Source organism: Bos indicus x Bos taurus, chromosome 14, assembly GCF_003369695.1.
Source record: "Bos indicus x Bos taurus breed Angus x Brahman F1 hybrid chromosome 14, Bos_hybrid_MaternalHap_v2.0, whole genome shotgun sequence".
Taxonomy (NCBI): Eukaryota; Metazoa; Chordata; class Mammalia; order Artiodactyla; family Bovidae; genus Bos; species Bos indicus x Bos taurus.
The window spans coordinates 26,838,499-26,849,072 of record NC_040089.1 but is presented as its reverse complement, the minus strand read 5'-3'; the positions used below and the strand labels follow the sequence as shown (position 1 = coordinate 26,849,072).

At 50.0% G+C, this 10,574-nt stretch overlaps 1 long non-coding RNA gene across 1 annotated transcript; it reads left to right on the top strand.

Annotated features, from left to right (window-relative positions):
* The first annotated feature begins 8,593 nt into the window (after positions 1-8,593).
* Positions 8,594-9,697, top strand: LOC113903949. The gene is made up of 2 exons (XR_003514358.1): positions 8,594-8,880; positions 9,546-9,697. It is a non-coding gene; the product is annotated as an uncharacterized LOC113903949 (long non-coding RNA).
* The last annotated feature ends 877 nt before the right edge of the window (positions 9,698-10,574 follow it).

Below are 10,574 nucleotides of genomic sequence, written 5' to 3'. Positions count from 1 at the left end.
GGAGTAAGGCCTCTTCTATCATCGCTTTCTCTTCCCTCCGGTTTCTGCTTCTGGGAGTCCGGGCCAGGCGGGCAGGCTTGAGTGGCCCCAGGAGGGGAAGGGTTAACAAGCAGCGGCCACCTCCCCCTCCCGACCAGCCGGCCCCCCACCCCCCAAGCGCTGTAAAACAATCCCAGGGTTTCCTCTTGAAGACCTTAGCCTCAGGGGCCATTATGGGAAAGTGAGGTAGCCAGGCTCTTTTATCTGCAAGAATCCATTAAGCGTGGCGCACTGTTTACGGGCAGCTTCACCAGGGGACCCCGGGGGGACCCCTCCCCAGCCAGGACTCAGACGCACCTGTACCCCCTCTTACCATCACTACCCATCCCCCGCCTGAAACTGGAAATGGGGGGTTGGGGGAGGAGTGGAGAGTAAGATGCCTGGAAGCAAACCAGAGTTAAGTGTCCGCTCGCGGGGTGTGCTGGGGTGGGGGTGGTCCTCCGGGTTCACACCTCCCTTGTGACAGCGATCTGGGAACTGACCCCCTCGCGGTCCTGACTCTCCACGCAAGTCCAAGTCCGCTGCGCTTAACGCGAGCGGGAAGGCGGGCGTGGAGACAGGCGCACGTGTGTCCGTCAGTCCACGTGTCTGAGGGTCGCGGGGAGCCGAGGAGCGTCTGCTCGGGGCCCCACGGGCGTTGGACAACAGCCGGGCTTTAGCTTTCTTCGGAAGCTGTGGCGCAAAACGCCGGCTGGAAAGCCCTGGAGAAGACGCGAGGTTTCTGGTGTCTCATCAGAGAGTAATGTAACACCCTTCAATTATTTATACCTCCCCCCAAGAACCATTTGCCCAAATGCCCGCTTTGAACTGGCCTCCCAATCAAAAGCAGGGAAGAAACTCCTACCGGCCCAAGGCACAAGAACCAGAGAAAGTGGCTTTGAATTCTTGTCTCGGGAGCAGAGGCAGAGAAGGGGAGGGCGGTGGCAGCGGGCCCGGGAAGGCCCCCTGTGATCGTTTCTTGGAGCTTAGGCACAAAGGATATTCCCTTTTTCAAACAGTCCACAATTCAGATTGTTTAGAAGTGCAAAGATGACAGCGAAAGCAAGGAAACTCTTCCTTTAAATTCTCTGTCGTGTCCAACCAAAGACAGAGTATCGAGTCTGTGCGTCTGTCTCCTGCTTGAAATCTCTGTGGTATGACCTTCTTTGGATCTCCTGCTCTGTCCCCATGAATATAAATATTTTCTCCACTTGCCATATGTCACCCACGCACTTCCACAGACTCCACCGCCACTGCCCCGCTGGGCTCCTAGCAAAAAGAGTCTGCCCGCCTCTCAACCAGGAGGGCAGGGGGAGGAGGAGGGGGCAGTGTTGTTCAAGGGACAATGTCACTTTCCTCTTCGTCAAGACTCTTTGTCAATTGCTGGGGAAATAATTGACCTCAAGCTACTTCAGTCACAACCAATAGAAAAATGGGATGGTGATGTGTCCAGCTGTTAAGGGGAGGCACGCAGGCAGGCTGGAAAACAAAGGTGCCTGGGAGTAGAGCTGACACGAAAAATATGTAGACCTTCATGTTGGCATTCCTGGGAAAAGCAAAATGTCACTTAAAAAAACAAAACCCTCGTATTCTGCTCGTTTGCCACATCTTCAAGTTTGTGATCCTTCCTTCATTTATGCTTTTTTATAGCTGAAAAGGAGAATCCCAACCCATACAGCTGCTGTCTTTTCGGTTCTCTGACCTTTTCCTTATCTTACACAATGGTACTTTTTTTTCCAATATCCTACACTCTATCAACAGCCAGAATGACACAGTTCTGTCTGATTCAAGGGCCCAGGGAATGACTTGAGAGTTCAGTGAATATTATTTGGGGGCTTTTGTTTGTAAGCAGTGGGAGAAAGAGGCAAGAGGACACTAGAAGGTGGTCATTAAAAGGAGAGAGAACGGTCCCCAGCGAGACCACCAAGAAGGAATTCATAAATTGCCTTTGCTTAGTTCCCTGGGGCAGATGATGGTTAAGAGTGGCTTGTTGAAACAAACCTCCTATTTCAGACCACAAGATGTCCCGTCTATGAAGCCAATCTTGTTCCAGGTTGGACCAATCAGGAACAAATCAATAAGGACATTTGATGCCAGCGATGTGGTAACAGGCAAGCACGATACCAAACAGCAGCTCAACCGGGCCTCCAAGGCAAGCTCTGAGCCCAAACCATGAGGCTGGTCTTGCAAAGGGGAGAAAGGAGACTTTGGAGTAAAAAATTCAGAAGCTACAAAAAGCAGCCCGAGAGCTTTGGTGGTTGAAATGTTCCCTTTTCATGTGAGACTAAACCCATGTGACAGACGTGTATCTGTTGATGAACAGCCATCACACAGAAAAGCTAAGATCCCTGCCCTCTTCAGACTTCACGATTAAAACAATGCGGCACAAACCCCTGTTGCCAGGGTGGAAGAGGTCACCAGGGCCCACACGTGAATGTCTCGACAGCCTGCATCTTCTCTATGGAGTTGCAAGCAGTGAGGGTATGTGTACAAGTCATTTTGAAAAGAAAGCACATGAGTGCACAGAAAGTGCATCGCTGTAGAGGTAAGGCTCTTAAAACTCCATGCAGATGTCCAGAGACATACATTTGGCATCACTGTAGAAAATTCCCCAATCACATTGATGCAGCTTTCTCAAATGGAATTTTTGAAAATCTGTATCTGCTCTAAGATAACTTCAAGTAAAACAAGTGAATGGGCATTTTTTCAAATCTCTCCAACCAGTAACTAGATTTCTCTCAGAATTACTAACTCCAACTAATTTAAAGAAAGAGAACGTGCTACAAGAATTCTCTGGTTTCCATCATTGTTTGAAGCGGCCAACCCCTATTTCTGTGAGGCTAGAGAGATTTTTTTCAGGTACCATCCTTGAAAAAGAGATGGGTCTGGACTGGTTTTGTTCTAGCAGGATCTATAATTTTCATACTAGAATCCAGCAACTGTCCAACATGAAATATTCTAATTGTACCTACTCGGCATTCTTCTGCCCAAGTTCACCTGCATGCAGGCAGGCTAACTCCTTGTGTCCGACTCCTTGAGACCCCGTGGACTGTAGCCTGCCAGGATCCTCTGTCCATGGGATTCTCCAGGCAAAAATACTAGAGTGCTTTGCAGTGCTCTCCTCCAGGGGATCTTCCCGGCTCGGGATCAAACCCACATCTCCTGCATTGGCAGGCAGGTTCTTTACCACTAGCACCACCTGGGAAGCCCCAAGTTCACCTAATGGTTGAAAAAAGAAGTCTTTAGGTGGCTGCCTAGTAACGGTAATAGATTTGCAGTGAACATTCTGCGTTCTCTTTCAGTCTCCCTGGTGACTCCTGCCATTCATCTGTAAGGTAGAAACTCAAGATTGGGGTAAAACTTGTGGCCATAGTAGTGAGTAAGGCTAATTGACTCCTGTAAGCATGAAACCTCTGGCTTGGCCTCATTACTCCTGCATTAAATCTAACATCTCCAAGTACAGTTGAAGGGACATAGTTCTTGCCTGGAATATATTTGTAATTTGGTAGAAATAAATACAGTTCTAACTCAACAATGCCCCATGTGTGAGATGTTCTGGACCAAACAGAGGAAATTAGAGTGAGATGCCAATATGGATTCTAGATTTATGAAAATTAAAACAGTTTTAAAGTATATCTTTCATTATGCAAGTAATTCATGTTTAAACATCATAAAACACTACATTTTAGTGTATGTAAATTAGGATTCCGTGTATGTAAGAACAAAAAAAAAGATGCCTAGAAGAAAAGCTGAAAAGAAATAAATCAAGTGGTTTATGTGTTTTTATTTAGATTGTGGGTGAATGATTTTTTTTCTGGTTGTTTTCCAAAATGTTATGGAGTAGTTACAACTACTTTTTAATGGTGTAAAATATATGATCATTCTATAAACATTTGTTCACACTTACACAGAGGAATTACTACAAAAATGTGATGGAAGTACTGTTCCTGTTTTCTGGGAAAAGGGTGATTTGAACAAGCATAAAGGAAGGGAGGACAGCCACCGGGTGTCTCCCCCCACTGCCAGCCATCCACAGTGTCACTTCATTCCATCCCCTCTCCTGCCAGGCAGGCAGGATCACTGAACTCACAGAGCAGGAACCGGGCTCTCTCAGAGGCTCCACGCCACCCAAAGCCTCATGGGAGAGGAAGCGTGCAGTCCTGCTCTGGCTGCACAGGCTCTGTCTTCCTGCTTGCTGCATGGGACACAGAAGAGCAGCAGAATCAACATTCGATGAGACAAGTAAACAGCGTACCCACATCTGTCCAGCCTGTCTTCCATTTGACAGGGCGACTGGCCTGACTTCTCTCACACAAAATCACCCCCACAGCAGATACACATATGCACACACATATACACACACATATACACAGAGAGACATGTAGGTATGTATACATACGTTACACCTATACAGGTATGTACACATATGCGCACACACATATACACATATATGCACACATATATACAGAGAGACATGCAAGAACATATATATACGCACATCGCATATACACATATACATGCACATATAGATACATATACACACAGACATACATATGCACACACACACACATTGCTGTCACTGCTTGGACCACGGATGGTCACCTGACCAAAAGCCACGATGCTCTTAACTTCTAAATGCCCATCAGATCCTCTCTTCTCAAGAATTTGAATACACAGGTGTATAAATTATGGTGACATATAATGATCATAAGCTTTTAAGCTCAGATGCTGCTCTGCTGGGGCAAGAGCAGGAGCGAGCTCTATAGAGAGCAAGGACTTGGCGGACGGAGGCCCCTCCATGAGCAGAGAAGCTGGTCCACAGAGGAAGCAAGGAAGAAATGAAGGCAACAGTGGCCGCATCACCCCCTGCTGTCTGGCAGAGCTGTGCCCATCCCCACAGCTGTCCCGTGAGCAACACGCCCCAGGAAGCCCTCTGTGTGCCAAGAGTTCCACATTCTATCTGAGCAAGCTTAACTGAATCCCTTTCCTTATGACCGAAAGGTCTTAGACCACAACAGATTATAAACACACAAATTATCAGAGTGATTGTCTCAATTCACCACTGATGACCAGTGTCCCCAGGCTCAGGTCCCTGTGGATATCTCTCAGGATTCTCAAACCCAGAGTGCATACAAGCAGACCTGTCCACTTCTCATCTGCATTTTCCCAGGTGTTCCCAGACTCAACAAGTTAACACCCTCCCAGGTATTCAAGTCAGAAGCCGAGGAGTTCGACCTTTCCCTCTCCTTTGTCTCCCACATTCAACCTATTACAAGTCCTCTCATATATGGATCAGATCCACCCGTTTCTCTGCCCCTCCACTACTCTGCCCTAGTCCAGGCTCCATCTCCTGGAATCTGATAGCTGCAGCAACTTCCTGTAGCCATTCCCTTTTAATGCTTAAGTCCCAGTTGTTGCGGGTACAACACACACACATACACAGAGGCATGTAAAACCCTCTAGTGGCATTCCTTTGCCTTTTAGGGTAAAATCAAAACTCCGGAGCACAGCCTGCGATGGCCTGGCCATGCATCCTCGCCTGTCCTGCCTTTCAGCATCCCACGCACGCTCTGCCCAGGCTGAACCTCTTTCGCTTCCTCAAAAATGTCGTGCTTCTTGGCCTGAGGGACTTCCCTGAATTCTGTTTCCTTCTGCATGGAACTCTTCCTCTACTGGCTGGCTCCTACTCTCAAGACACAAGACTAAGGAACCCCAGTGTGTGGTCCTGTGACCTTCTGACCACCCAGGGCACCTACCAACCTTCTTGGTCATTCCGTTTGTATGATTTGTCTTCCCTGCTTGACTGTAAGCTCCATGTAGGCATATCCCCAACGCTGAGCCCACAGCACATGCTTAGGAAGGACCGGAGGAATGAAAGGATTAGGTTCTTTAACAACATATCGTAAAGACAGTTTAGTGAACCAGCTCTTCTACTCGCTGTTAAAACTTACACCTTTTAAGGATCTGATACAAATCCTGAAGGTGGGAGATGAGGCCAGAGAACAAAATTACTAATGTATTTAGTGTCACTAGTTTAGCATCCCTGAAATTTTTCCTCCCTCTCTGCACCACTGCGTATTTGTGTGTTAGTTGCTCAGTCGTGTCCGACTCTTTGTGACCCCATGGACCCGTCAGCCTCCTCTGTCCATGGAATTCTCCAGGCAAGAATACTACAGTGCATAGCCATTCCCTTCTCCTGGGGATCTTCCCGACCCAGGGATCAAACCCACGTCTCATGCATTGCCTGGTCTTGATCTCTGCTCAAATATATCAGCAACACAGAGAGGTCTTTCCCTCTGTCCGATGTTACTATTTTCAAAGCTCTCATCCCTATCCAGAAGTCATTTAAAAGTGTACCTTTTAGCTGTCTCTCCCCCACAGAATGTAAGCTCGGTGAGAGCGCAGTCTTGGTGTGCCTTGCCTCTCTGTATCCTTGGCACCGAGGAAAGCACCCGGCTGGGCTCAGGGCTGCTCAATCAAAGGATATCAAGCTGAATTTATTTGCACTGAAGCTGTGACCCACAACAAGTGGTCAAATGCAACCGATGATTTGTTTCTAAGCAGTTGTAATTCAGCTACAGTAATTATTTCTGCCGATCTCTCAAAATGACTGTCCATCTTCTCCCTCATCGTCTGCCTCTTTCATCTCACCAGATACTACATTCGGGATGTCAGGGACATCTGTAAACTTCCCTTGGTTAAAGGGAACCTATGACTTTAAAAAGATGGTTCTCACTGAAGATAGTATAAAACGAGCAGTAAAAGGAAGAGCTCCGGAGGAGATAAAGGGCATCAGTCAGGAGCAGGGCGGCTCCTTTTCATGAAGAGTTCCTAGGTGATGCCTGGCCAGCGGCTCCACCCCAGGAAAATAGGCCAGCAGGGAAACCTACCCGCAGCCTGGCTTAACCCTTCCATGGCCCTCAGTTCACTAAGATGCTGGGAAAGATCAGAAGAATTCCAGCACTCCTCACTGACTGGAAGAAAACAGCAAACGAAAAAAAAAAGAAAAGACTGATTGCGATGTGGCTCCCCCACCCCCAAGCTTTCTTCTCCCAAAGAGCCTTCTGTTCAGAGAAATTAAAGGACTCTGATAGCAGATCACAAATTCAGGACAGAAAAGCTCCACTATGTAGCCAGAGACTGTATTGTGGGTAACCAGACATCGGACACTTTTTTTTTTTGCTTATGAACTTTTGGAGACCATTCGAATAAAAGACTGCTTGTTCCTGGACAAACACTCACCAGCAAAGAAGCCTTTAAGAGGACGGGGGATTTTTGTTTTGCATTTTCCCTTTGTAAAAAGAGAAGAGAGAGAGACCAGAGAGACACTTGCTCTACTTACTTTTCAGATGAAAGAACCTAGAATTTGTTTACTATTGTTGGGGATTCATGTTTACAAGTTCCTACGCCTCTGTGGTTAAAAAGAAATGCTATTTTTAAAAGCAAAAACCCACACAAGCCTCCATATGTAGGGCTTTTCTTCCTCTTCCTGTCTCCCCACCTTCATGTGACAGATGGCCATGAACCTATAAGCCAAGTCAATGCTCAGGAGGTGACTCTTTCTTTCCCTGCCTCCCTTTCCTTCAGAGACCATACCTGAGTTGGAAAACACTCTGTCGTCAAAGCTCAGTGCAATTCAACTTGTCCTAAAAGTCACACCCCAGAGCTTCTCCTTTTCAGAAAGCCTAGCCCCTGGCCTATATGATCCTAAAACCTGAGTTTCAGTTCCCTGTCCCTTGCAGTCCTCATCCTCCTTGTATCCATGAACCATTTCTGCGTTTAAGGTAGCAAGATGTGGACGAATGTCCTTTTAAAAGAGGGTGTGCCGTAACTGGGTCACTGACTGTGTGACTAATCATGGTTGCCTAGAACCACAGTGACTGTGGCTTCAACTTGCCTTGTCGTTTGTGAACCACGAAATGACCCAGCTACAGGCAGGCTCTGGAGCTCGAGGCTCTTCCCAGGCCCCAGGCTTGGGGCCTCAGGGATCCAACCTCCTCAGAGCCCCTCTCAGCCAGGTCTTTGCAGGCTCCAGTCTTAGAAAAAGCATTGGCAACAGGCCCTCTCTGGTCCCATGTCCATTTAGCAACACTGAATTCAAATGAGAAAAAGAAGGGGCCTAGAATAAGTTTCAAGATTTTTTTTTAAAGGAAAGGGAACAAGAAAAAGGACTTCCCCCAACTTACTGTGGGGTCCTTTGTTGTCGCTATCATTTACTCACTTATTGCACCAAGAAATCCATAAATCTTTCCCCAATCACGACAGCAATTTAAGGAATTTTCAGAACAGAAGCAGCCTTTGCCAAAGGGTCCCCTCAATGTATCCTGAGTTAGGAGCACCTGAGATTGCCTGGCTGCAATGCTGGGGTCAGTGCCAGGTCGGGGTGCAAGGGGGAGCAATTAACCCCTTTCTATCTTGCCTACCATCAACGTTTCTGCGGGCTTGCAGTGCTAAAAAAAAACCACTCAGGGCCCAGAGGTTTAGTTACAAATGAGGAAAAGGACTGGTATTAATAGTGAAAGCAGCGAAGGATCTGTTCTCACGACTTCTCAACAGGAACCTCCCACCCCAACTCTGGAAAAAGAGGGTTTTATCCTACCTAGTTGGGGTGACATAGGGGAAGGTCCGCAAGGGACCCCGCCAGCTCCTCCAGCCCCGCCCCCTTACCTGGGTTCCTCTTACCCCCCTGGGCAACGCCTCAGGTGGAAACTCACTTTTTTCTTTCTTATCACAAGAATTCTACTAGGTAACTACTGTCTTGGGGAGGGGAAGCCGCGTTGTCTCCGAAAGCGCAGACGGAAGCAACAAATGGGAGAAAAAAAAAAAAAACAGGCCAGGCTTGTGAAATCCCAAACCGGACTGGTAAGAACAACATCATAAATTATGGATCTCCCCAAGCCGCCTCCGGCCAGGCCCTGTGCGGGACGTCTCCAGGGACTCGCAGGGCGCGGGTGTCCTCAGTGGTCCGGGCTTGCGGTTGGCAGGGGCCACTGAGGCCCCCGTGGGGCGACGAGTCCAGGGCCCACACCGGGACCCAGGGGACGGCGACCCCGAGCCGGCCGAGCTCCGATCGCCTTTGTTGGCGGGGATCTCCGAGCGTGGGCCGGGCCTGCGGACCGCAGGGGCGCGCGGGGCAGGCAGGTGCGGGGGCGGCGCGGGGGCCCCGAGCGGCCGGCGACAGCTGCGCGAGGGCGCGGGGGCGGAGGCGGGCGTCACGCGCGGGACGCCCATCTGGCCCGGGTCTCCTCCCGCGCCCGCGGCGGGAGGGACAAGTCAAGGTCAGCGGCGGCGGCGCGCGGTGGGCGCCCAGACCCGGGCCTCGGTCGCGCCCGCCCAGCGCCCCGCCAGCCCCGGGCGCCCACCTTGCCCTTTGTCCTTCCTGCCGAGCAGCTGGGCCGTGACCCCCGGCAGCCTCGGAGCCGGCGGGATTAAAGGAGCCTCCGCCCTGCGGACAAACTGCAACTCCGACCCCCCCAGCCCTCAACCACCCCACCTATTGTTTTGTTTTTATTTTGTTTTCTTGGCAGCGTTTCAACCACTCCTCGTAAGGTGGGCAACCCCCACCCGGTCACATTTAAATGTGTTTGTGTGCCAGACCGGCCTGCTGTTACACCCTTTCAGCTCTGCAACCCGCACCGCAGACACAATGAATTAGGAGATTAAAGTTACCGAAAAACCACTCATTCTGCAGCTCTATTGACCAACGTGTAAAGGGGCTTTGTGTGTGTGTGTGTGTACGACACAGAGACACACACAAGCCTCACAGTTGTTCTTCTGTAATTTTGTCTTCAAATACGCTTTTTTTTTTTCCTATGATGCTGATGAAAGGTCAATAATGAGACTCAAAAATAAGCCACCTTCTCTAGTAAGCCCCTACTCCCAGAGTTGGGGTCCTCCTGGGGCAGAGAAAAGGGAACCCCAGATCAAGCCAAGTCGGGTGTGAGTTAGGCCCTGGAGAAAATTGCGGGCAGAGGAAACGTGGGGGGCGGCTTCCTGGATTTCTGCTGCAGGAAGAAACCACCAGTGGGAGGGAGGGAGGGCAGCAGGGGAAGGGCTAGGGAGGGGCGGGGGAGGAGGGGGGGCTGGAAGGAGGGACGGGGCTCCTCCAGGCCGCGGGGGGAAGGGCGGGGTGGACGGGGAGGCCGGGCTGTCTTTGTTTGGCTCTGGTGGGCAGGGGCTGGGCCCCGGGAACGGGAACGCGCCTGGGAGCGCCCGGGCGGTCAGCTGCCCGGCGAGGTACCAGCTGGCACCTGTGCCTGAGAAAATCGCGCTCGAGCAGCATCTTTGTTTAGCATCGGAGCACTGCGGAGGTAATTACTGCCGGTTAGAAAAACGGAGGAGCCGGTAACTGAAACCCCCGGCCCCTCGGCTTATCAAACTCCCAGGTTACAAGTGCGATTTCCAGCCAGGTTTGGAGGCCGCCTCCCACAAAGCTGCCAGTCTGTGACTTTAGATTCGACAGCTTGGAACCAGTTCCCCGGAGGCTCCGTTCCAGGTATCCTCTTAGCTCAGAGGTCAGACTAGGGTCAGAGATAAAATGTCATCACGAAAATTTT